Source organism: Protopterus annectens, chromosome 10.part0 (assembly GCF_019279795.1).
Source record: "Protopterus annectens isolate FY-2018-M chromosome 10.part0, PAN1.0, whole genome shotgun sequence".
Lineage (NCBI taxonomy): Eukaryota > Metazoa > Chordata > Ceratodontiformes > Protopteridae > Protopterus > Protopterus annectens.
The window spans coordinates 948,699,402-948,723,786 of record NC_056744.1 but is presented as its reverse complement, the minus strand read 5'-3'; positions in this window follow the sequence as shown (position 1 = coordinate 948,723,786).

Below are 24,385 nucleotides of genomic sequence, written 5' to 3'. Positions count from 1 at the left end.
TTAAGCTATTTTTTAGTTATCTTTTATTTAATCAAATGCACATAGATATAAAGTTAAAATCAAGATTTGTGATGGGGGATTGTGGTCCCTGATACATACCTGTACATTAATGTGGCTGAATTCAAGACATTTTGGGTTTTTATGCAGGCAGACTATGCCCCTCACTGGAAAAGAATTATGCACTAAGGACTGAGTTGCATAGGTGGTCTTCATGAGAAACTGAGACAGGGGTCAAATGCAGGAAGCCCCCCCCCCCTTTTTAGTCACTCAAGACTTACTTTATTCTTTTCAGTGAGCGCTACTGTAAATCAGATCAACAATATCACAAAAATCAGATTTGAACCCTGCTTCTTTCAGCTCATGGATGTTTTGATAGAATGGAACGGATAACATGCCCAGAAGTTCAGTTTTGGGATCAACTATTTTAAGAGAGTGCTATTCTAGCATGGCCATCTTTCTCAGAAGGGTTCAGATTGACAGAGTCTGCTAAACCAGTCTTTGCTTGGCTGACTTCACTAGTGCATAGATTAAACCTGACTGGAGTTAGGGGTATAAGCCCTCATAGTTTCGTAGCTCTATGCAAATAGACTTATTGCAGGTTTCTCTGTGGGGAAAGTGACACTGTATAGGGTACTGATGCCAAAGCTTTCCATGTTTCTGAGGGATACAGATTGTCATTGTTGAGAGATATTCAACAACAGATTTCTCCTGAGTAGTGGGCTGATATTTAGTTTACTCCCCAATATGCCACCAAAGTTAGGCATTGCCACTTGTTTTTGGGTAGCAATGTCTTTACAAATATTTTATACTCCTCAATGTCTGAATAGATATTTCCCACAAATTTCAACATTGCATTGATGTGATCTTGGAGTGACGGATGACTGGCATCACATCTTCATGACTGTCATGGCCTAACTCTGATCAAGATTCATTTTCAGGATTTGTTATACAGAGTGAGGAGTCCCCATCTTATATTAACACTGACATTATTTCTCCTAGGGTCAATCAGGAGCGTGCTGCCAAACTCAAGGTGGTCAGCCCTTAACTTGGGTGTAATATTAGCAAATGAGTGCATAACAAAGCAATGGAAGTCTCAGACTATTCCTCCTTTGGACCTCTGAGCAGCCTGCTGGTGGATTTGAAACAAATAGAAAATGTTGACTCAATCTCATTTTCTAGGCTAACAATAATGATCGAATGATAAGTCTTTGATGCTTGGCTCTCCTATCACTGAGGTCCAGACCACGAGTATCTGAGACTTGGTTTTACCTGCTTTGGCCACAGTTGTTCACTTTCTTTACTTCTTGTCTCACAGGTTTTAATAATATCTATTTGTTGTCAATTGTGTTGCATTTGTGAGTTGTTACATTCCACTGGTTGTTTAATGACATTTTTTTAAATAAAGGCATTGTTAAAAAAAAAAAAAAAAAAAATTTCAAACATAGGATGTGGTATTACTTCAGCTTGATAAAATAAAAAGTTTGCAATCACATTTTATATCTTACAAAAAATTATGAAATATTTAAAAATGAGATGTCATTAGTCTTCAGATTTTCTGGAGAAGATGTACTGTCACCCCCCCCCCCCCAAAAAAAAAAAAAAACGATGCCTGTGATTTTCATGCCTAAATTGGTAACTATAGCAACTACAGTTACTTTGAGATGATAATATCCAGGAGAAAGACAGAATAGTTAGTTTTTTAATGAAACCAAGTGTTCCTTTCACTCTGAAGTAGAATGAACTTGGATTTAATATATATTACTAGTCTAGGTCATTAGGGTACATTATCGCAACCACATTTTCGCCTTGATGTTGGTTGCTTCTCCTTGTGTCATCTGGGACCAATGAAGTATGAGAATACCTCAAAGACGTGTTTTCTTTAATGTGCTATTGTTTTTAGGATGGTTTTTCACTTCAATGGCTGAAAAAATAAGGTTTGAAAAATAGGTTTCCCTATTTACTGCCAGCATCTCAAGATGTCAGTTAAGAAAGTCCGACGTTCCACTTAAAACGCGTTCCACGTTCTCAGCCTTTGCCCTGAGAATGGAAAGTATCAGGAAAGAAAAGCAAAGCAATACCCAGTCTAACTTCTTAAAAAAGTAATCGGGAAGGGTAGACTGTTAAAACACGATCTTGGTGGTGGGTTTGTAAAACTAGTAAGGGTTTGCACATGTTAGGATTTGTGGCTAGTGTGCTCAAAAGCAGCTAATTCGTTGGAAGTGTGTGTGTGTTTCTAACATCGTACGCTATGACTGCCCACACTCCTTTCAGGCCAATGTACATATATACAGACAGCCACTGCAATCGCTCACTGAATTCAATGCTCGATGTCTTTCAAGCACGCTAGCCACAAATCCTCACATTTTACTCATTTTAAAAAGCCACCAACAACATCCCAGAAGAGTTTTTTACAGTCTACCCTTCCTGATTACACTTCCTTGTCATTGTTTGAGTAAAAGAGAAGAAAGTCCAGCAGGTCGTAAAATGTGGTTGCGATAATACGCAAGTACCCATCCTCCCATATAAAGTTGCAGGTTGAAGAGCACACCCAGCAAAAATAAATTTAGGCTTTATTGTTGTTCTTTGAACATTTATGTGTTACTGGTAATGCATGTTTTCCACTGATATTTTCTATAATACTAGCAATTCTAAAACCAACATTGTAAAATTTGTGTCTCAAACCTTAAAGTGTAACTTTAAAGGAAATTCTCCATTGCTTTTTTTAAAGCTGTCTCGCTATGTCATACTCCTTTAACATAGCGAGACAGTTTGTAAAAAGCAATGGAGATCTTGCTTTCTCCGTTGCTTTTTTCAAAACTGTCTCGCTATGTTAAATGGGTTTAACATAGTGAGACAGCTTTAAAAAAGCAACGGAGATTCTCCATTGCTTTTTTTAAAGCTGTCTCGCTATGTTAAACCCATTTAACATAGCGAAACAGTTTGTAAAAAGCAACGTAGATCTTGCTTTCTCCGTTGCTTTTGCCCACAGCTCTGATGTACTGCATAGGCATACGCATGCGCAGTACATCAGAACTGCCGCAGAATACCAGACAGCTGCGGAAGGGCAGCAAGGAGGCATTATACAATTCCATTATTTAAGAAAAGTAATTATTTTTTTTCATAAATAATGTCATTGTATAATAGCGATAACCCACTTCTGGGTGTGGGTAATGCTGGATTTACCCACGGTTGGCTTTGTTTGGCCACTCGGGCTTCGGCCTCGTGACCAAACCACACCAACCGTGGGTAAATCCAGCATTAACCACACCCAGGCCTGGGTTATTGCTATAATAGCTCCCTTTACCAATACACAGTCATTCTTTAGTTTAGATATCTACCAGTCATTCTCATCTTTTGTATGGCTCCACCATGTCTGAGACAATAAACAGTATTTTAAAATGCTGCAACTTTATTTATTTAGCTTGAGTTGTGACAGGAGTCCAAATGAAGCTCTGACATTTAGTATTGCATTTTTTATAACATACAAGTAACTATTTTACACAATTTCTGAAAAGTAGCACTTCACTTCATCATTCTTTTTTCTGAATGATCTGAAATTCTGACCTTTTGCTTTGCATTTTATCAGATGGAAAGCATGTTAGCAATCCAGTACTATTCTGTGATAACAAGCACTATTCCCCAGTACATGAACTGTATTTCTTTGACTGGAACTGTGATGTGAGTGGACAGAGATACTTGAGCAGTGAGAAAACAAGGCCTCATCTGCCTGAGTTGCTTGTAGGTCAGATGGATGTAAAAGATCCCATGGCACTGATTGAAAAGAGTAGAGAAGTGTTCCCTATGCCCTGGTCAAATTTCTGCTAGTAGTATACATACCATCTTGGGTCTCCCCTGAAAAGAATCTGCTAGCCAAATGGTACTTCCTGGACAACAAAGAATAAATAAAATAAAATAAATATTTTGTAGGAATAGAGAAGCAATATACAAACCAAAATGGGTATATTTTCATATTTCTTAGCAATGCTGAAAGTATTTCTTCTTTACATTGAAATGTCACCATTTAAATGCTGTTTTAACAGCGGTCAAAATAACTTTTAAACTGGAACAGCTAGTCCGTTAGTTTGCCATCAGGATTACATAGATGGTAAGAAGCTTTGCATGAGCATGTTTTTCACTCTATAAGGAATCTATCTTGTCAGCTGTTATGTTTATATTGGCTTTTTACACAACTGATGGACTGATATTTCTGATGATTGGCTTATCTGGTTTATTTATTTATTTTATTTGGAAGGCCATTTGATAAATTCCAGTAGCAGCACATCAGTTTATATATGTTCTTTGTTTTCATCTACCTTAATAAAGCTCTTTTTTTTTCTTTATTAGGTATTTAACAGGAGTAATTCCTTCATACATGAAAAAGTAATGGTATTGTATTATTTCTGACATGTTTTGTTCTAGATATATATTCAGATTGCCATTCTTCTTTCTTCTGCTGTTTTAGTTTTTACATCCTCTACATCTGATGTCTATACACTAGAGAATGCATCATGAGTAAATAATTTCATATATCATAAGATTTTGAAAAAGTTTCTTGTAAAATGTCTCTGTCTATCGATCTCCCTCTCATTCTCTCCCTTTTTTGTGCTTTTAAAGGAAAGGAACCATGGGGCAATTTAAATATCTAGTAAGAAATCTGGCTTAGTATTTCAAGTGATCCAGATAATAGGTATATTTTTGGTAATCTTCAAATGTAGTACCTCGCATTTAGTTCTGCGCAGCTTTGGGCGTGCCATCAGTGATTGGCATGCCAAATGGGTGGGAATATCGAGGAAGACTGACAGGCATGCTAATTTGCATGTCACATCATGTAAATTGCTAAATATTCATGCACACAACAAACTCCATCCTCGTAGAAATTATTACTTTCTCCTTTTTCAGGGGGGCAAGCCCCCCTGCACCCCCCTCTTCAGTACAGATGTGGATGTCTTAAAGTCAGCTGACCAGATCAGCACTGAAGAAGTGCTGTGCAACAGTGCTGCTACCTTCTTCGGGAAACATTTTCAGCCGTTAAAATGTAACGGTATTCTATCTATATAAACAGAGTCTTGTTGCAGTTTTTTTTTGCAAATGGTTGAATTTCTTGATTCAAAGTGTTGGATTTATGCAGGTTCTGTAAGTCTGTAATAATAACTGTCTTTTAATAATTTTATAAGCATAGCTTCTTGTGTTTCTACAGGTACTCAATATTAATGACATCCCCTACTGTCCGCAAGTGAATATTCATGTGGCTGCTGCCGAGTCCGACCTGGAGGCGTGTTTGGGGTGGGATTTGCTATTGCGCATTCTGTGAGGTACTACACTGGTAGATTACCACATTTTTACCATTTCCCATACTGGCATAAATATTTTTATCAGTTAGAGTGGGTATGGAGGATAATTCGCACATCTGAAACAATCCATAAGTACATTGTGTATCTCATCTACATTATTCCACAGAGGCATGACAATGTCAGCATACAAATCTCTATAAATGTCTCAGGTTTATATCCTCCACTAATTTTCTAAACTTTTAAGTAGAAAACAACTTCTACCAATGCTGCTTAAAATATGGGATTAATGATGTTCTCTAGTCTAGCTTTCTTTATGTTTTCCTAGCATTACTTAAATTAAGTGGTTACTATGCAGATTTTAACTTAGCTGAACATTTTTTCCTCCATTTTTTCAATATAGCCAATCAGTGCTCCACCTAATACCTTATCCAGCCATACCTCTCAAGTGTACCTCATTACGAGGAAAGTACATTACTTGGAAAGCACCCCATTTGGGCTTTTAAAAAGTTAAAGTTCCTCAAAGTTCCACATTAAAAGGGACTGTCACTCATTTGGTATTAGGATTTTTTTAACTGATATCCATGGTAAATAGAAAAGAATCATATTAATTCATTAAAAGATCTTCTTTAAGTAAAACCAGCATATTTTAACCATCCTATAACCTTCCTAGCTGTAGTTGTTAGTAAGCCCTTAGTATGTGTTTCACAGTTTGCCCATTTGTCCCACATTATGAGGCCTAGTGTACCTAATTTTTGGAGATGGAATGTTGAGAGCTATGTATCCAGCATGCTTAGCTTCCCAGAATTCATTTTCTATGTCTGTATTTAGCAAGGCACTGGTATAAGCTTATGAAAGGCTACTGAATGTCTTACCCTTTCTTTATGTATTCCATTTTGTTTAATTGATTGCCTTCTCATTTCTGCTATATTACATGCAGTTTTATTAAATACTGCATGGACTATTAATTTATTTACTATTTGAGGACTGATCTGTTGACCCTTTTCACTGGTTTCCCAAGCTCATTGAGCAGCACATGTAGTACTTTTACAGGATGATATTAAAACATAGGGTATACCAGATTACTAGCACATGAAGATTATATAGTTATCATACATTTACAACATGCAAGGAGGATGCAGATTATCAAAGATGTTAAAACATACAGAGTTTATTTCATATGTATGGTCATAGACATGATTATTATAATATTTATTTATAATATAGAAAGAGCAACAGCCTTGTCTTTTGCTGGGTACTGTTAGCTGCTGACCAACTAACCAAGATCAGTCTCATCAATGTATATAACCACAAAAAACTCCATCTCTCCTTATTGCTTCTTTCTTTAATCATCTTGTGGGACTATATTCAAGTACCAGTCTTCCTTGCTCCACTTTCTGATCCTCTTTCCTAGTGTTCTCTATATATTCTGGTCTTTCTTTCTGTCCTCCATAGATAAACTTTCACTTAACCTTATTAACATTTTCATTACATATCACTTCTAAAGTTCTCTCACTCTTCTGACTCTCTTTCTTCATACAACTGGTGCCAATGATCCACTTTCATTCTATACATTACTATCTGACCATCGTTTTCTGCATCTGATTCTATTATCAAATGTATTTTTTCCCATGGAATGTTTTCCCATCCTTTACCCTATTGTCTTTGTTCTCTGGAGGCCCTCCTTTATATTTAATTGTTCACATCAATTGGTATAAGAATGAAACAAATAAAAGCTCAGTGGGTGAGCTTAACCTTTTACCCAACAACTTTCCACTCTGATGTCTACATCCTACCTCCTGTTTTACCAGTATACCAGATCCCAAGTTTCTCTGTCTCATTCTTCATGCTTTTAGAAGGAAACATAAACCCTAAAGTTTTTTCATCTTGCATAACCTCATTTGTAGCTTATATTGCATCTGTCTATCTCAACAAGCTACAAAATTACTCTGCATTGCTTGCATTTTATTTATTTCTCTTTAGAATCTGTGTTTCATCTACTCACTTGATTTTTAATCTAAAAATCCTCTTGGTGAAGCTTGTTAGTCCTTCCAACTTGTTATTCTGATCTGTCCAGATTTTTATAGTTAATTCACAACACTAGTATAATAATGCATAAAGGTTGACCTTATACATATTTATAACTCAGACTTAATTAATAAAATGCTCTGTTTGTCATCATGCTTGAGACAGCTCACCAAAGTATAAGAAAATATAGTAGCCCTCCATTAGATGTTGAAACACTATATGATAAATACTGCTGAGATGTCTGCTCATCTGATGCATTGAAATCATACTTAAATCATCATGCTTACAACAAGCATATTGGAAAACCTGAGTTACGAAATGCACATACATTAATTAGATGTACTTGCATTGCTGTACTTTTTTCTTTCTTGCATAAAATCATTGGCCAACTGCATTACAACATTAAAAAAAACTGAAGTTATAACCATCCATTCCAAGTAGTTGTGCACCTTTCTAAAATAAAAATTTGTGTTACATTTTTCCATAGCACATGTTGATGGAGATGTGTAAGAAAGCACAAAAACTCAGCAATTATGAACTGTTCATAAAACAAATTAGTTTCTAACCTGGTATCAGTGTCTTCTTTCATATATAAGACTAGCTATACAAAATAGTTGTAGGTCTCTTAGTGCTGTAACAATATGTTCAGTCTGACAAATTAAAGGTTCTTGTTTAGCTAGCACCTTATGATGAGAGACATTCAGAAAATAATGTGTTCTTGATATATGTTCTTTGAAATATTTGCTGTAAAACTATCCTGTTTTTTTCTGCATAAAAACTAATCCTCTGAGAGATATACCTGTAGATATGTGAAAGCATATCTACCGTATTATTCTTTGCATTTCTTTACTCAGTTGATAAATTGTCACTTCACTGCAGCTTTATTCATTATCTATATAGTAGCTTTTAATATAATAAGCTCTATAGGACACTATTATATTTTTTAATTATTACAAATACAAAATGAGTATACTGCATCTTTAAATTGATTAGACAATTTATTCATTACGCATGGAGATTCTGCTCTTTTTAATGCTTATGTCTTTTTTAATGTGTTTCTGATTGCCACCGTTAGATTCACCATAATGAATTTAAGAATTAGCAAGGCAACTTTCTTTCACATTCTTTGCAGTATTTTGTAGCTCTCATAATATTTTCCTTAGCCACAAGGGAATTTAACTTTCTAAGAAGATTAATGCCATGTCCACTTCACTGCACATTAATGTAACATCCATTACTATGTCGGGCTTCAAGAATTCCCTGCAGAATAGCGTATTAAATCACTGCATCTTTGCAGTGGCTTACTAGGTGGCATGTGGGGCTTAGTGATCTCAATAATTCAGCAGAGACATTGCATTATCACTCAGCCTGAATGTTGACTAGAATATGAAATAGCCATAGTAGGTTCCTATGGAAACTACATAACAATGGTGGACCTCCATGCCTCTTTGAAAATTAGATTTTGAGCAGAAAAATGGCATAGTTTTATATCAAATACTTCAAAAGAACATATATCAAGAACACATTATTTTATTTTCTGAATGTCTCTCATCATAAGGTGCTAGCTAAGCAAGAACCTTTAATTTGTCAGACTGAACATATTGTTACAGCACTAAGATACCTACCACTGTTTTATATAGATAGTTCTTTTACAAAAGAAGACACTGATACCAGGTTAGAAACTTAATTGTTTTATGAACAGTTCATAATTGCTGAGTTCTCTGTGCTTTCTTATGCAACTCCTTCAAAATGCACTATGGTAAAGTATTTCATATTACCAAATTTGTTAATTTTCATGCTCGAGTTCACTCCCAAAAATGTTAAGCAAAGTTTATTTTAAAAAGTTACACAACTGCTTGTCTTGATTCTGATAATCATTTGTTGCTGTTGGTTCTGGGTTGTTGCTTCCTTAAATTCTGCCCAGCCAATGTATAAACATAGGAAAAGAATTAATGCATCAATTATAGGACATACCGTGCAGAGTACAGCTAGATAAAAATATGAATTTTTATAGAAATCAGGGTGCAAAGGATAAGAGCAGGAAGTAGATGCAATTAAGTAGTTTTCTAACCCTCTCTGCAACCTTGTGAGTTGGTTGTATAAAAGAATCTGTTAGCACACAAGAATAAAACAAAAGATGTATATCTGAGCATAGATATCAGACTGATAATAACATCTAAAACGTAATGAGATAAAATTGCAGACTAACGCAACAGATAAGACACCAAGAATGTAAAAAACAAAGTTTTCAATATAAGTAGCAGCTAACAGCTGACACCATGAAAACAGCTGCTTGGTTTTGCCCAGTTCTACTTCTGGTGTGTGGTGTTAGGAGAACCAATGAGAAGGTTCCAACTTCTCTGTGACTTCCAAGCGATTGTCCTTTAATGAAGCAATGGTCCAGATGAAAAAGATCGCAACTATATTACTCACACACACTGCATGAATGGTAAAATGTTTAAGATTTAGAAGAATTTAAAATTAGGAGATTCTTTACTTCTGCAGATATTCTGCTATTCCACACACATCACCTGTGCATCCACACAGACATTTACATGCACACATCTGCACGAACACACATACACCTAGATGCTCACTCAGACACTCAGAAGCATTTCCTCCACATATACAGATGTCTGTGTGTATGTGTGTGTATCGGGGAAATACACTCACACACACACACACACACACACACACGCACACATGCATATATCATCAGTAGAGTTCATTTGCATATGCAAAAAAAAATCAGTTTGCATTTAAGTAAATTTCATTAGGAAATATCCCTTTTACAATTGTCAAGGTGCCTTTTGTTTGGAGTCCCTCTTAATGGTTTATTACTATTTTAATCTATGTCCTGCCAATGCCTTGTTCTATATCTTCATGTTTGTCACTCCACTTCTGGAAGACATTGTTTTTCAGAAAAAAGATCTTTTTGGCCCAGAAGATCTTTTCTCATTTATTACCTTACCTTTACTGAATAAGTAAATGAAGGCTTGTTTAGCAATACATTTCAGCATTGCTGAAATAGGCCCTGAGATATACAAACTGAGATACTTTCAATTCAGCCTTCATTAAAAACTTAAGAGCCAGCCAAGGTCATGTAACTCACATTCCTTATTAGTAAATTCCATAAAAGTATAGTGCTTTTGATATAGGTTTATAGGTAAGTACAAGGCTAGCTGCTGCTGTGGGCCAATTTAAGGCTAGATAATTTCCCATGTGTGTAATTAATGTATTCCACTTGGTTAGAGACTGGCATCCCATGGTCAAATACATTACCCCTAATGAAAATAATTGAGTTGATACCATTGGTAATTTGAGAGGACATATGTATGGGATAAAGCATTTAGGAAATGCATCTGCTCATTAGTAGCACCACAAGGCCCAACTCTTACAAGTCACTACATCTGACCATGATACTGCAAGAGGTCTGCCACAAGGCCCTACTCCTACAAGTTTACCGAGAAATTTGTAATTGTATAATAGCCTGCGGTCACTACATAGGATCATAGAAAATGACTAGGCTATTGTCCCTAAGCCCTTATAAGCCTAGCCAAGAGTTTAGCCCATGTTTAGACAAGTCAGCACCTGATGCCCCTGTCCAGCAGGGACACGGGTGGAATCCTAGGGATGTATTTTTTGTTTCCCATCCAGTTATCCAGGTTGTGCTTTAAAAAGGGGTAAAGAGGTACTCTGCTTGACATGGAGAGGGAGTCGATTCCACAGATGGGGAGTCTCTGGGACACAAATCTGTCACGCCAACAAGTCCTATTGATGTCACAGGCCGGGTTGAGGCCACACGTGTGGGTTACTTGGGTGGAGCATGACTTGCTGATATGCAGCAGTTCCATCAAGGTGTGGTCCGAGATCGGCTTGTATACCAGACAGGGGTCACATCTGAGGAGACTGTATTAAACTGAGTAGAGGGATAGGCCTTTTAACCTATCTGTATATGGTAGATTTTTGAGACCTCTGTGGTCTCTCCAGCTGCTGCATGTGCTTAGGAATGCACATGCCAAATGGGGCATTGTACTCAGTAATGGGCCTTATAAGGGAAGAATACAAGGATGTTATGACCTCCTTTTCCCTGGATGAGATACCTTTACTTAAGAGGTGGGCCATGTAGAAAGCTTTCTGTACAACGGAAGCAACATTGTGGTCAAAAGTCAGGTTGCTATCAACCTGGGTGCCCAAATCCCTCATGACTGATTGTGTGCTTAGGACATTGTTATTAATGTGATAATTTGTGGGGGCATCACTCTCCCCAAAGGGGATGATGATGATGCATTTTTTGGTATTTAGTTTGAGGCCATGTTTCTGGCACCAGTCATTTGTTTGGATGAGACCCTATTGGAGGATATCCACATCAGTAGGGGAATTGATGACAGCGCCCAGCTTTCAGTCATTTGCAAACTTGGTCAGCCATAGCCCACTGGTTTTGGCCTGAACCTCAGAAAAGTATATCCCAAATAAGAGGCCCCAAGACCAAACCCTGGTGTATGCCTCTCATTACAGGTCTACTAGTTGAGGTGGCTTCCCCTATTTTGACTAGGTGGGTTCTATCAGTGAGCCAGTTAGCTACCCGTCTGGTAACATGGATTGATGCCTAGTTGAGAAAGTTTATCTATTATGTCTGAGTGGGGAATAGTGTTGAAGGCTTTGGTCAGGTTAAGATAGGCAGTGTGCACCGTCTTCCCCTCGTCCATGGCTTTGGTGACTGTCTGAAAGAAGTTGACCAAATTTAGCAGATATGAGACTGAATGTTTGGAGTTTGCCACTGTCCTTGTTAATGAGGTCCAAAAGCCATTCCATGGCCTTGCAGAACAGGCTAGTTAGGCTGATGGGTCTATAATTTCCTGGACTGGTGGACACTCCACATTTGTGCAAAGGGATGACATTGGCTGTCCTCCACTCAGCTGGGATGAAGCCAGTACTTGGACTTTGGTTGTATATAGGGAACTTAATGGTGCTGCAAGTTCCTGCCAGAGTTCATGTAGGATTCAGCCTGGGATGTTATCGGGTCCCATGGAGGCTGTATTGTTTGTCTTTGAGAGAGCAGGAATGACCTGTTCCCTTAAATATAATGGAAAGGGAGTGGATACTGGGAATCTGGCCATGATATGGCAAGAGCTCTGCCACAAGGCGCTACTCCTACAAGTTTACTGTGAACTTTCTCATTGTATAATGTAAGTACATTTATCATGAAGAACCTTACTGTGTGTTAACTTAATCAGTTAAATATATCCCTGGTCTGTGATTGAAAGTCTCTGTAAAATAGTCCATGCACTCTATGGACCTCTTATTATGTTGGCCACTGTCCCCTTTTTCTTGACTAATACACTGTACTGCATATAACAGTTATTTAGCTTTAGGAAATGACAGAAAAAACTGGCATCTCTTATTGCTTTGCACAGGCTATAAACTGATTGACCATAGTTTAATTTGACCTGAGGGTGGGAAGCCTGCTCTCCTACCGCCAATTTGCCACCCACCCCCCTCATACCCTTCCTACATACATATTTCACTTGTAACTCTTATTCCAAAATCCTCACCAAATGGCCTTGCTACTTCTATGCATACCCTTCTGTTTCTTGTTTCCTACTTCTCTATTTCCATTTAATTTTAAGTCCCATCCCCCAACTACTTTTCTCCCTTCCATACTGGTTTGCATTATATTCATTCATAATCACTACTCTCCCTTCCATACTGGTTTGCATTATAGTCATTCATAATCACTACTCTCCCTACTAGAACCTATCTATTCCACATTGTATTTTATACTTTTCTCAAATAAACCCTCCTTTCTTCTTATTTTGGTGTTATCATTGTACCTTAACTTTTTATACCCCTCTATTCCTTACATTCTAGAGAAGATACTAGGACAGGCTAACTCTCTTCTTTTAAAGAAAATGCTTTTCTTTTTATGTAACCTCTACCAGCTTTCAGAATCTGCCATCACTGAAGCTGCTTCTGCCCCACAACTTGTTTCCTTCTTCATTGCTACTTCCCCACTACCTGACATCTATAAAATACAGATTCCTGTGCTTCATTATGCTACTCTTCAGCTTATCCTCTATTCTTCTCCTCCTGCTGTGCCATGTTTCTCCCTACCACTAGTCAATAATATCTGTCAGCATCTCTCCAACTCAGTCCCAGCAACTTATTGATACTTCCTGTTTCACACTCTACACCTTGCACCAAACTTATTTAATATTGCCCCTCATCTTTATTCCAAATATAGACTGATTAACTGCACTTCAACTCAAACCAAAACAAAATTAAGTAGAAGAATCCACTCCAAAAAACAAGTACACACAACTCCCCAATATACTTAAATCCTTCTAGGAGGGGGTATACACCCTAATCCTGGTCCCACCTATCACAGCAAACACAAAGATAATTGTCTCCCACACACTTATCTAACCTAACAATAGCCATTCTCCAACCCTGGTGTATCTAATTTTTTGCTGCAATAAATGTAAGAAACATAAGAAGTAAAACTGCTGAACTATATGCCTAGATTAGCCAACATAAGCCTGACATTCTCGCTGTAACTGAAACTTGGCTTCAACCTAACATAAATGACTCTGAAGTTATACCTCCTGGCTATAATATCATCCATAATGATCATATAAAGAGGAAAGGTGGTGGTATTGCTTTAATGTTTCCTAACACCTACCACATTTCCCCTTGCAGCAAGCCAATACCAAAATTCAGTCCATTACAGCTTCTTATTGCTTTCCTCAAAATAAACAATTATAAACAAATATGTATTATTGTCCTTTATATGCTTCCTGGTGACAATATAGCTATACTGGAAGATATCCTACATTGGATATCCATAACATTTCCTCAAGAAAAAATGTTACTGAGTGATGGGAATATCAGTTGGTTGGCCATAAACTCTAACTCCCGTATATCTAGTGTAAACTTATATGGTTTTGCACAACTAATTAGTAGTCCCACACATTATAGCAAGACATCAAATTCACTATTAGACTAGATCCTAGTATCAGATCCTAGCAAATACTCCATGACAGGAACAATGTCAGACTCTCTCAGTGATCATCTCCTAATCCATATGACCAGACATCTCACACACACAGTTAAACAGCGTATTTTTAAAATAACATGCAACCTTTCCAAGTTTAAACCAGAAATGTTCATTACTACACTATCTGTTAATTAGAACTTCCTAAAAATCCTCCCGTTAGACAATGCTGTAAATGAATTCAATACAGCTTTTCTAAATATCCTTGCATCTCCTAGAAGAAAGAGACTAAAAATAAATAATGCAATTTTGTTTATCCAAAAAGAGTAGAATGTTAATTCAGGAGAGAGAAAAAGTGTAGAAAGAATGGCAAAAATATAAAACACTTCAATATCTTGAAAATTTCAGAAGGCTTTGCAACGTTAGTAAAAAAGCAAATAAATCAAGACAAAAAAAAACTATACTATAATAACTTTCAGAATAATACCAAACACAGCCCTAAAAAGATTTGGACATCCATTAAAGAAATCTTGCATCCCAGCCAAAAACTCAACCCAGATCCCTCTCTCGATAACTCACCACTCGAAACTGCAATGCGGTTCAACTCGTATTGTATAGATAGTAAAGTATCTCTAACCAAGGATTTCTCAACATCCAATTCCAGCTCCGTCCAACAACCACATATCATCACATTCTCTTTCACCTTCAAACCTGTGTCCCCATCTTTATAAAGCTATTCTTAAACTTAAACCATGATCTTCTTCACCTGATGACCGTCCAAGTGAGTACCTAATAATAGCAGCCAATTGCTTATCCTGTCTCAGTCTTTATAAACATACCAATCCAGGAATCTCACATTCCTTCTCTCTGGAAAGAGTCACACATTATCCCTCTGTAAAAAGGAGGAAATTCAACATACATTAATAACTAAAGACCTATAGCAATCTTATCTCCCCTCACCAAAATACTTGAAAATGTATTAAAAAACAATTGCTAGACTAACTCCAGCAGGAAGAGCTCCTATGCCCTCCACAATGTGGGCTTCATTCTTCCCATAGTACTAACACTGTCGTCCTTACCTGTATAGATACTCAGTAAAGGTAGATATATGGCAAACTAGTCTCTTCCTTATTTCTAGACTTGTCTAAAGCCTTCAACACATTTTATCACAGTAAACTTCTATTTCAAATGCTTTTACTAGGTCTTTCTCAGCCCACCCTTCTCTGGTCCAAAGCTGCTTGTCCAATAGGTATCAGTCAGTAAACTCCATGCTCTCTCATCTCCCATTCACCACCAGTGTACCACAAGGCTTTATCCTTGTCCCATCATCTTAAACATTTTCACCAACACCATCTATACAGCCACATAACAGGCCACACTAATGCAATATGCAGATGATTCCACTCTCGTTTGTGATACCATGGTGCACCTCCAAAAATTACTCACGAATCTTTACCAGCCACTGAAATATGACTTTATAACTCTCAACTCATGTTCAACCCAAAAAAAGTCAAACTACTACTTATTTCCCCCAGATCCCTCTCTCATAAAAAAAAACAAAAACAAAATTAAGTTCTCTCTTGATAACAATTGAAGTTACTTCTAATACCAAATTATTAATGGTGATAGTGGATGATGATATAACATTTGACCTGCATATACAAAATGGCATAGGAAAATCTCATCAAAAACTAGTGATGCTTCACAGACCCAAAAACTTTCTCACTGAAGCAACTAAAATTAAACTTGCTACTACTTATCTCCTTCCCATACTTCTTTATGGTGCTTCCATCTTCACTAACCTCCATGCTTTACAAAAATTAAAATGAGCAATGCTATAATAAAGCTGATAAATTTGCAGCAAAATCCATTTCAGAATCCACCACTGTATACCCGAAAATTGTAAAAGCGCAATTAGTTAGAAGTGCCTCAACTAGCATATACATAGCTTCTTACCACCTATAAAATTATCCAGCATACATCTACCTGTCCAGCACTAAAAAAAAACATTCTACTCAACTATGGTCCCAATCAGTCATTTTGATCCAGTGACCAAAAACTCCTGTCTGTCTACAAAGGTATCAAATCTGCTGTGCATTGACTATACTCGTACATGGTTGCTGAGGCCTGGAACTCCTTACCTATATCTATATATCAGTAACCTCTGTCCCATCTTTCAAAAAAAGATTTCCTAGCTAAAATCTGGCTCTGTTCTTGCTCAAGACCAAGATAAACTATATCCCTAAATGTTAACAAGTACCTTTTCATTCCTTATAATTCCTCACTCTCCCTTCTTCACTTACAAGAAGTAATTGACTTTCTCTCTAAATATACCATAAGTCTGTTTTTCTTTCACTTCATATTACAATTCCTGTTTATATTAGACTAATTTCCATTAATTTCTCTACAAACTGTCCAAAATTTCTCTAAATATAATTTTTATAACTATTTAAATTGCAGATATTTTTATCTTATTTTTGAAAATTGTAAAATTATTGTTGTTAAAATATTTTGTAATAATTTGGAGCATTTCTACTTGGGCCTACTCTGAGAATGGGCTTCTACCCAGTTGGCATTTCCCAGTAATTAAATGTCAATACATAAATAAATGAATAAATAAATAGCAAATAAATTAGCAGCACAGGAGGCAATCGGGGAATATATTTTCTGTTTCCCATTCATATATTTTAGTTGTCCTTAAATATGAACAAGAATGGACTTTGTTTTATGTGGGTGGGAAGTCAATTCAAGAGCAGTGGTATCTTCTGAGAGAGATACTGGCCCTCTAAACTGTTCTGTTGATATTGCAGAAGAGGTTTATATCCCTAGACCAAGTATTTCTGATACCATTTGACTTAGTGATGTGCAGTAAATCCATCAGTATTGGTTTGGAGGATGTGTTATATGTCAAACACAGGTCACATCTCAGCAGTCTCTAAGATAAACATGTTGACAATCTAGTAATGACAGGTCTTTGAGTCAGTCCATGTAAGACATTGTTTAGGCCTTGTACACTTTCAGTAAGATGTATCTGTGGTGTTCCAGTTGTTGCATGTGTCTGGACACATGCCAAAGGGAGCATTGTGTTCAATTTCTGGCCTAATCAGGACCGAGTGAAGGCAGACAATGACATCCCTAGACACAATCCATTTGTTTATAAGCTATGCAATGCAGAAGGACTTTCTTACAATAATAGGTACATATTGGTCAAAAGTCAGATGACTGTCCACATAAGATCCCAAACCCCAAACAAGGGAGTAATCACTCAGGGTTGTATTTTTAATATGGTAGATGTTAAGTTGTCAATCACGCCTTCATTCTTGCTTGATGGGTTCGGAGCCGATCCCTCGGCTCCGACTCGGCACTTGCTAAGCTCGAGAGTCACTTTTACCAGCTCGAGGCAGCCCCATATCCCATGATGCAAGGCGGTAAGTACCCAGATCTCGTTTGCCGCTTCGCTTATGAGGTCCTCCTTTTGCCAGCTCCTGGTAAGTGATTCTATTTCTGAATATTAAGCCCCTTTTTCTTAAAAAAACCCTTAATTGTTAGTTAGTAGTTAATTTTTTACCTTTTGTGACAGAAAATCCCTGTCTTTTCTATTTTATTTTAGTCAGATTTATTCCCATCCCATCCCCTCCCTGTTAGGGTGTGTGTGTTGTTTATAGAAATACCTTTTTAGGTATTTTATTTAACTTAACTTTTGACTGGTGTGTGTGTGTGTTTGTTTAAGCACCATGTCAAAGGAGAGGGTCTCAGGTTTTAAGAAGTGTGACTCGTGCTGTCAGAAGATGTCTCTGACAGACGGTCACACTTCTGCCTTTATTGCCTAGGCCCCTCTTCACCTGCAGGACTCCTGTGTTATTTGTCATTCCTTCAGCCAGAGAGTCCTGCAGGAAAGTAATAAACTGATTCTTAGGGGCCTTCTTAAGCCGGAGGGCTCTCCGCCAAGTCGGCTCCATCAAAATCAGTTAAATCTTCCAAGGCCCAGGCTTCTGTATCTAAGCCTGCGGCCTCGCCCGACTGCATTGAGTCGAGATCGCCCGCTGGAGCCGATTCTGGCTTGACAGCCTTCGGCACCGATGGCTATCGGTGCGAATCTGTATTGACCACTTCGATGTCGGCCCGATCGGTTCCGACACCCATGTGGCACAGGCATCGGTGTCGGCTCCGATCGGCTCCAACACCGCTACTTTGGTGGCTGTATCGCTCCGGCTGGAGCCGATACATCGAGGCTTCCTGTCGGCTCCGAGAGGTCGGCTCCGACAGGATCTATAGTATCGGCTCCGATGGCTCATTCCAGGAAGAGGTCGAGGTGTCCTTCCTTGGAGCCGATACTTCGCCCGCTTCACCTCTTCTATCGAACGGAGCCATCGGAGCCGATCTTCAAGGTCATCCAGGTTGTCAGATCATGACCTAGAGAGAGTGGTCAGTAGATTACTTAAGTCACAGGTACTGGCCCAAATGTTACACAGTCCGTCTCAACAGACGACTGTTGGTCCACACCCCATTACAGTTCCTCCTTCAACTCTACCCCAGAGCTTGGAGTTGGAGTCTTCGGGAATGGTTACTGCTACGGCTGGAGGACGGATACCCCCTTCTGTTCCTTCAGCCTCTACTCTTATCTCCTCTTCGAGACCTTCCTTAGAGGGATTCTGTGGTCGGGCTTCCATGGTCTCCTCCGAGGGGGTGAGTGGCATCGACCCTTGTCCAACCCGCCTTCCCCTTGGAGCCTCGGCCTTGGTGAGCTCGGCTCCGACATCTGCCTCGAGACTTCCTTTTCGGTAGTCCCTGGAGTTCCTAGCTCTTCGGAGCGGGTTCTCTCGGACCTGCCTGGGAGGGAGCATTTGAGGCGATGAAGAGTGTACTGGCCACTGGTATCAGTCAGCAGTCTGTTCCCGTAGCTCCTCGCTGTTGGCATCTCTGCGACTTCTCTTGCTACAGGGCCCAGAGATCCTCCGCCTCAGGTTTCCCCATTGGGAATTCTCCCTCTTCCCAGGATTCTCCTGATGTTTCGGGAGATACTCCTAGGAAGAGGACTTGTAAGAGGAAGCATGTAGACTCCCCCGAGTCTGTCACTTCGGATACTGACTTTGATGAGTCAGAGGGATCCCTAGATCCTCTCTGAGGATGTCTCCTTCTCAGACATCCTAGAACTTGAAACAGAGGGGAAACTGGCCCACCAACAATCCCTCTGAGGATGAGTCAGTATACCCAGAGGCGCTTGGATCTCGGCCCTCCACCTCCTGGTGTCTCCGCCTTCGACCCCTTATGCAGGTTATTGCACTAAAGGCGTGGACAGCTCCTGACTCTGTAGAGCCAGTCCCTAGGAGGCCTTCTAAATTTATCACTGCCCCTAGTGACAAACAATTCCTTACTAAGGGTGTCCCTGCTGATGCCATGGTGGTGGCTGCGGCCACCAAAAAGGAACTTGCAGATCCTTCCGTGCCCGTCCATCCTCCTACAAGGACTCTAGGACCATGGATAGGTACAGTAAGCGGATGTTTTCCTCAGCGACCTTTGCTATGCTCGCTGAATTACCTATGACACTTCACCAGACTCCAGAGAGATATCCTGAAGGAGCTGGGAGAAGTAGTTCAGGATCCTACAGCTGCAGGGGCTCAAGAGAAAATTGCTTCGCTGCTAGGAACCCTCAATTCAATCGCAAACTCCTCCATGCATATCTTATGCTGCGGATGGAGTAGTAGAGCCGCAGGTACAGGGGTGGCTCTAGACGCCAAGCCTGGATGCGGCTATGTGATTTTGCGGATCCCTTTAAGGCGCCCTTCACAAATTCTCCCTGATGAGTCAACTTTGTTTGCCACTCAGGTGAACGAAACCTTGACCAGGTGCAGCAGGACGGCAAGACTCTTTCTGCTGTTGGAGTCCGTTTTTCCACCCTTCTAGGCCTTATCCCAAAGGACAGAAGGGTGGGAAGATGTGGTTCCAGAAATCCCAAGGAGTCACGCCGATTCACGTGGTGAGATTACGCCTAGAGACAGAGGGGGAAACAACAACAGACGCCGCTTAAGAGGCAGAGGGGGTCCAAGAACCAGGGAAACAGGGAGCCTCTCTGACAAGCCCTTTCAGCATCCCTGAGGTGTTGCCCGGCTGTCCCTCCTTGAGGCAGTCGGGAAGATTATCACTGTACCCAGAAGCCTGGCATTCCCTCACTCAAGACAGATGGGTACAGTCGATCATATCCAAGGGTTACATAATTCCTTTCGAGGAAAGTCCCTTCCCTCAAGTTCCCTTCCAGATGTACCACCCGGTCTAAGGGAGATTGCAGAGTCAGAAATCGCAAAACTACTGCAAAAGAGCCATTCAGCCAGTTACAATAGACCATTCAGAGCCCGAATCTACTCAAGGTTCTTTGGTCCCCAAAAGACGGAGACTGGAGACCAATATTGATCTCAGCAGACTCAACAAGTCTGTCAGGAAGACAAGATTCAATGGTCACTCTTCAGTCACTTCTGCCCTTCTTACAGAAGGACAACTGGATGTGCTCAATAGATCTTCAGGATGCATACTATCACATCAAAATTCACAGACGCCCAGGAGATTTCTCCGCTGGGGTCCAGTCATTTCCAGTTCAGAGCCCTGCCCTTTGGTCTCACTACAGCCCCCAGAGTGTTCACCAAATGCATGGCAGTGGTCACGGCTCACCACTCAAAACTGCAATACAGTTCAACTCGTATTGTATAGATAGTAAAGTATCTCTAACCAAGGATTTCTCAACATCCAATTCCAGCTCCGTCCAACAGCCACATATCATCACATTCTCTTTCACCTTCAAACCTGTGTCCCCATCTTTATAAAGCTATTCTTAAACTTAAACCACGATCTTCTTCACCTGAAGACCATCCAAGTGAGTACCTAATAATAGCAGCCAATTGCTTATCCTGTCTCAGTCTTTATAAACATACCAATCCAGGAATCTCACATTCCTTCTCTCTGGAAAGAGTCACACATTATCCCTCTGTAAAAAGGAGGAAATTCAACATACATTAATAACTAAAGACCTATAGCAATCTTATCTCCCCTCACGAAAATACTTGAAAATGTATTCAAAAACAATTGCTAGACTATCTCCAGCAGGAAGAACTCCTATCCCCTCCACAATGTGGGTTTCATTCTTCCCATAGTACTAACACTGTCGTCCTAACCTGTATAGATACTCAGTAAAGGTAGAGATATGGCAAACTAGTCTCTTCCTTATTTTTAGACTTGTCTAAAGCCTTCAACACATTTTATCACAGTAAACTTCTATTTCAAATGCTTTCACTAGGTCTTTCTCAGCCCACCCTTCTGTGGTCCAAAGCTGCCTGTCCAATAGGTATCAGTCAGTAAACTCCATGCTCTCTCCTTATCTCCCATTCACCACCATTGTACCACAAGGCTTTATCCTTGTCCCATCATCTTAAACATTTTCACCAACACCATCTATACAGCCACATAACAGGCCACACTAATGCAATACGCAGATGATTCCACTCTCGTTTGCACATTTGATACCATGGTGCACCTCCAAAAATTACTCATAAATCTTTACCAGCCACTGAAACATGACTTTATAACTCTCAACTCATGCTCAACCCAAAAAAAGTCAAACTACTACTTATTTCCCCCAAATCCCTCTCTCATGAAAAAAACAAACAAAATTAAGTTCTCTCTTGATAACAATTGAAGTCACTTCTAATATCAAATTATTAGGGGTGATAGTGGATGATGATATAACATTTGACCTGCATATACAAAATGGCATAGGAAAATCTCATCAAAAACTAGTGATGCTTCACAGACCCAAAAACTTTCTCACTGATGCAACTAAAATTAAACTTGCTACTACTTATCTCCTTCCCATACTTCTTTATGGTGCTTCCATCTTCACTAACCTCCATGCTTTACAAAAATTAAAATGAGCAATGCTGTAACAAAGCTGATAAATTTGCAGCAAAATCCATTTCAGAACCCACCACTGTATACCCAAAAATTGTAAAAGCGCAATTAGTTAGAAGTGCCTCAACTAGCATATACATAGCTTCTTACCACCTATAAAATTATTCAGCATACATCTACCCGTCCAGCACTAAAAAAAAACATTCTACTCAACTATGATCCCATTCAGTCATTCTGATCCAGTGACCAAAAACTCCTGTTTGTCTACAAATGTATCAAATCTGCTGTGCATTGACTATACTCGTACAAGGTTGCTGAGGCCTGGAACTCCTTACCTGTATCTATCAATCAGCAACCTCTGTCCCATCTTTCAAAAAAAGATTTCCTAGCTAAATCTGGCTCTGTTCTTGCTCAAGACCAAGATAAACTGTATCCCTAAATGTTAACAAGTGCCTTTTCATTCCTTATAATTTCTCACTCTCCCTTCTTCACTTACTTCTTCTCTGACTTTCTCTCTAAATATACCATAAGTCTGTTTTTCTCTCACTTCATATTACAATTCCTGTTTATATTAGACTAACTTTCCTTTAATTTCTCTACAAACTGTCTAAAATTTCTCTAAATATAATTTTTATAACTATTTAAATTGCAGATATTTTTGTCTTATTTTTGAAAATTGTAAAATCATTGTTAAAATATTTTGTAATAATTTGGAGCATTTCTACTCGGGCCTACTCTGAGAATGGGCTTCTACCCAGTTGGGATTTCCCAGTAATTAAATGTCAATATATAAATAAATGAATAAATAAATAGCAAATAAATTAGCAGCACAGGAGGCAATCGGGGAATATATTTTCTGTTTCCCATCCATAGATTTTAATTGCCCTTAAATATGAACAAGAATGGACTTTATTTTATGTGGGTGGGAAGTCAATTCAAGAGCAGTGGTATTTTCTGAGAGAGATACTGGCCCTCTAAACTGTTCTGTTGATATTGCAGAAGAGGTTTATATCCCTAGACCAAGTATTTCTGATACCATTTGACTTAGTGATGTGCAGTAAATCCATCAGTATTGGTTTGGAGGATGTGTTATATGTCAAACACAGGTCACATCTCAGCAGTCTCTAAACATGTTGGCAATCTAGTAATGACAGGTCTTTGAGTCAGTCCATGTAAGACATTGTTTAGGCCTTGTACACTTTCAGTAAGATGTATCTGTGGTGTTCCAGTTGTTGCATGTGTCTGGACACATGCCAAAGGGAGCATTGTATTCAATTTCTGGCCTAATCAGGACCGCGTGAAGGCAGACAATGACATCCATAGACACAATCCATTTGTTTATAAGCTATGCAATGCAGAAGGACTTTCTTAAAATAATAGGTACATATTGGTCAAAAGTCAGATGACTGTCCACATAAGATCCCAAACCCCAAACAAGGGAGTAATCACTCAGGGTTGTATTTTTAATATGGTAGTTTCCTGGGACAGATGACTTCCCAAAGCATACAATAATGTATTTTGGGCATTTAGTTTTAGTCCATGATATTGGCAGCATTTATTTCTTTTTGACAAACCTTCCTGTAGGATGACAGTGATTTGAGGATTCAATGATTGCTCCTAGCTTGCAGTCATCTGCAAGCAGAGTCAGTCAGAGTCTTTTGGTATTTCCTTTTACTTAAAATAAAGCAGATGTCAACAGGAGTGTCCCAGCACAAAACCCTGGGGGACTTCACTGTTGACTGGTCTCTTTGTGTAAGTAACACTTTCTGTTTTGATTCTGTCTGTTCTATATGTGAGCCAGTAGGCAATCCAGTGTGTAACATAAGGGTTTATCCTTAGTTTATTTAGCATTTCCAGTATGCCTGAGTTGGGAATTGTGCCAAAATCTTTGAGCAGGTCGAGGTATGCTGAGTGTACCATTTTGCTTTTATCCATTGCCTCGGTGACCTTTAAAAAAAAAATCCACCAGGCTGAATAAGTATAATCTGCCCTTGATGAATCTAAACTGAGATAGGTCCAGTGTTTGGAGGTTCCCTATGTCCTGATTGATTAGTTCCATGGTAACTCTGAAGGTGGTCAGAGTTATGGGTCTAATTGCTTGAGTCTGTGGAAGGTTCCGTAAGGGAATGACTGTAGATATTCTCTGTTCACTTGGTACAAAATCTGTATGCAGGCTGGG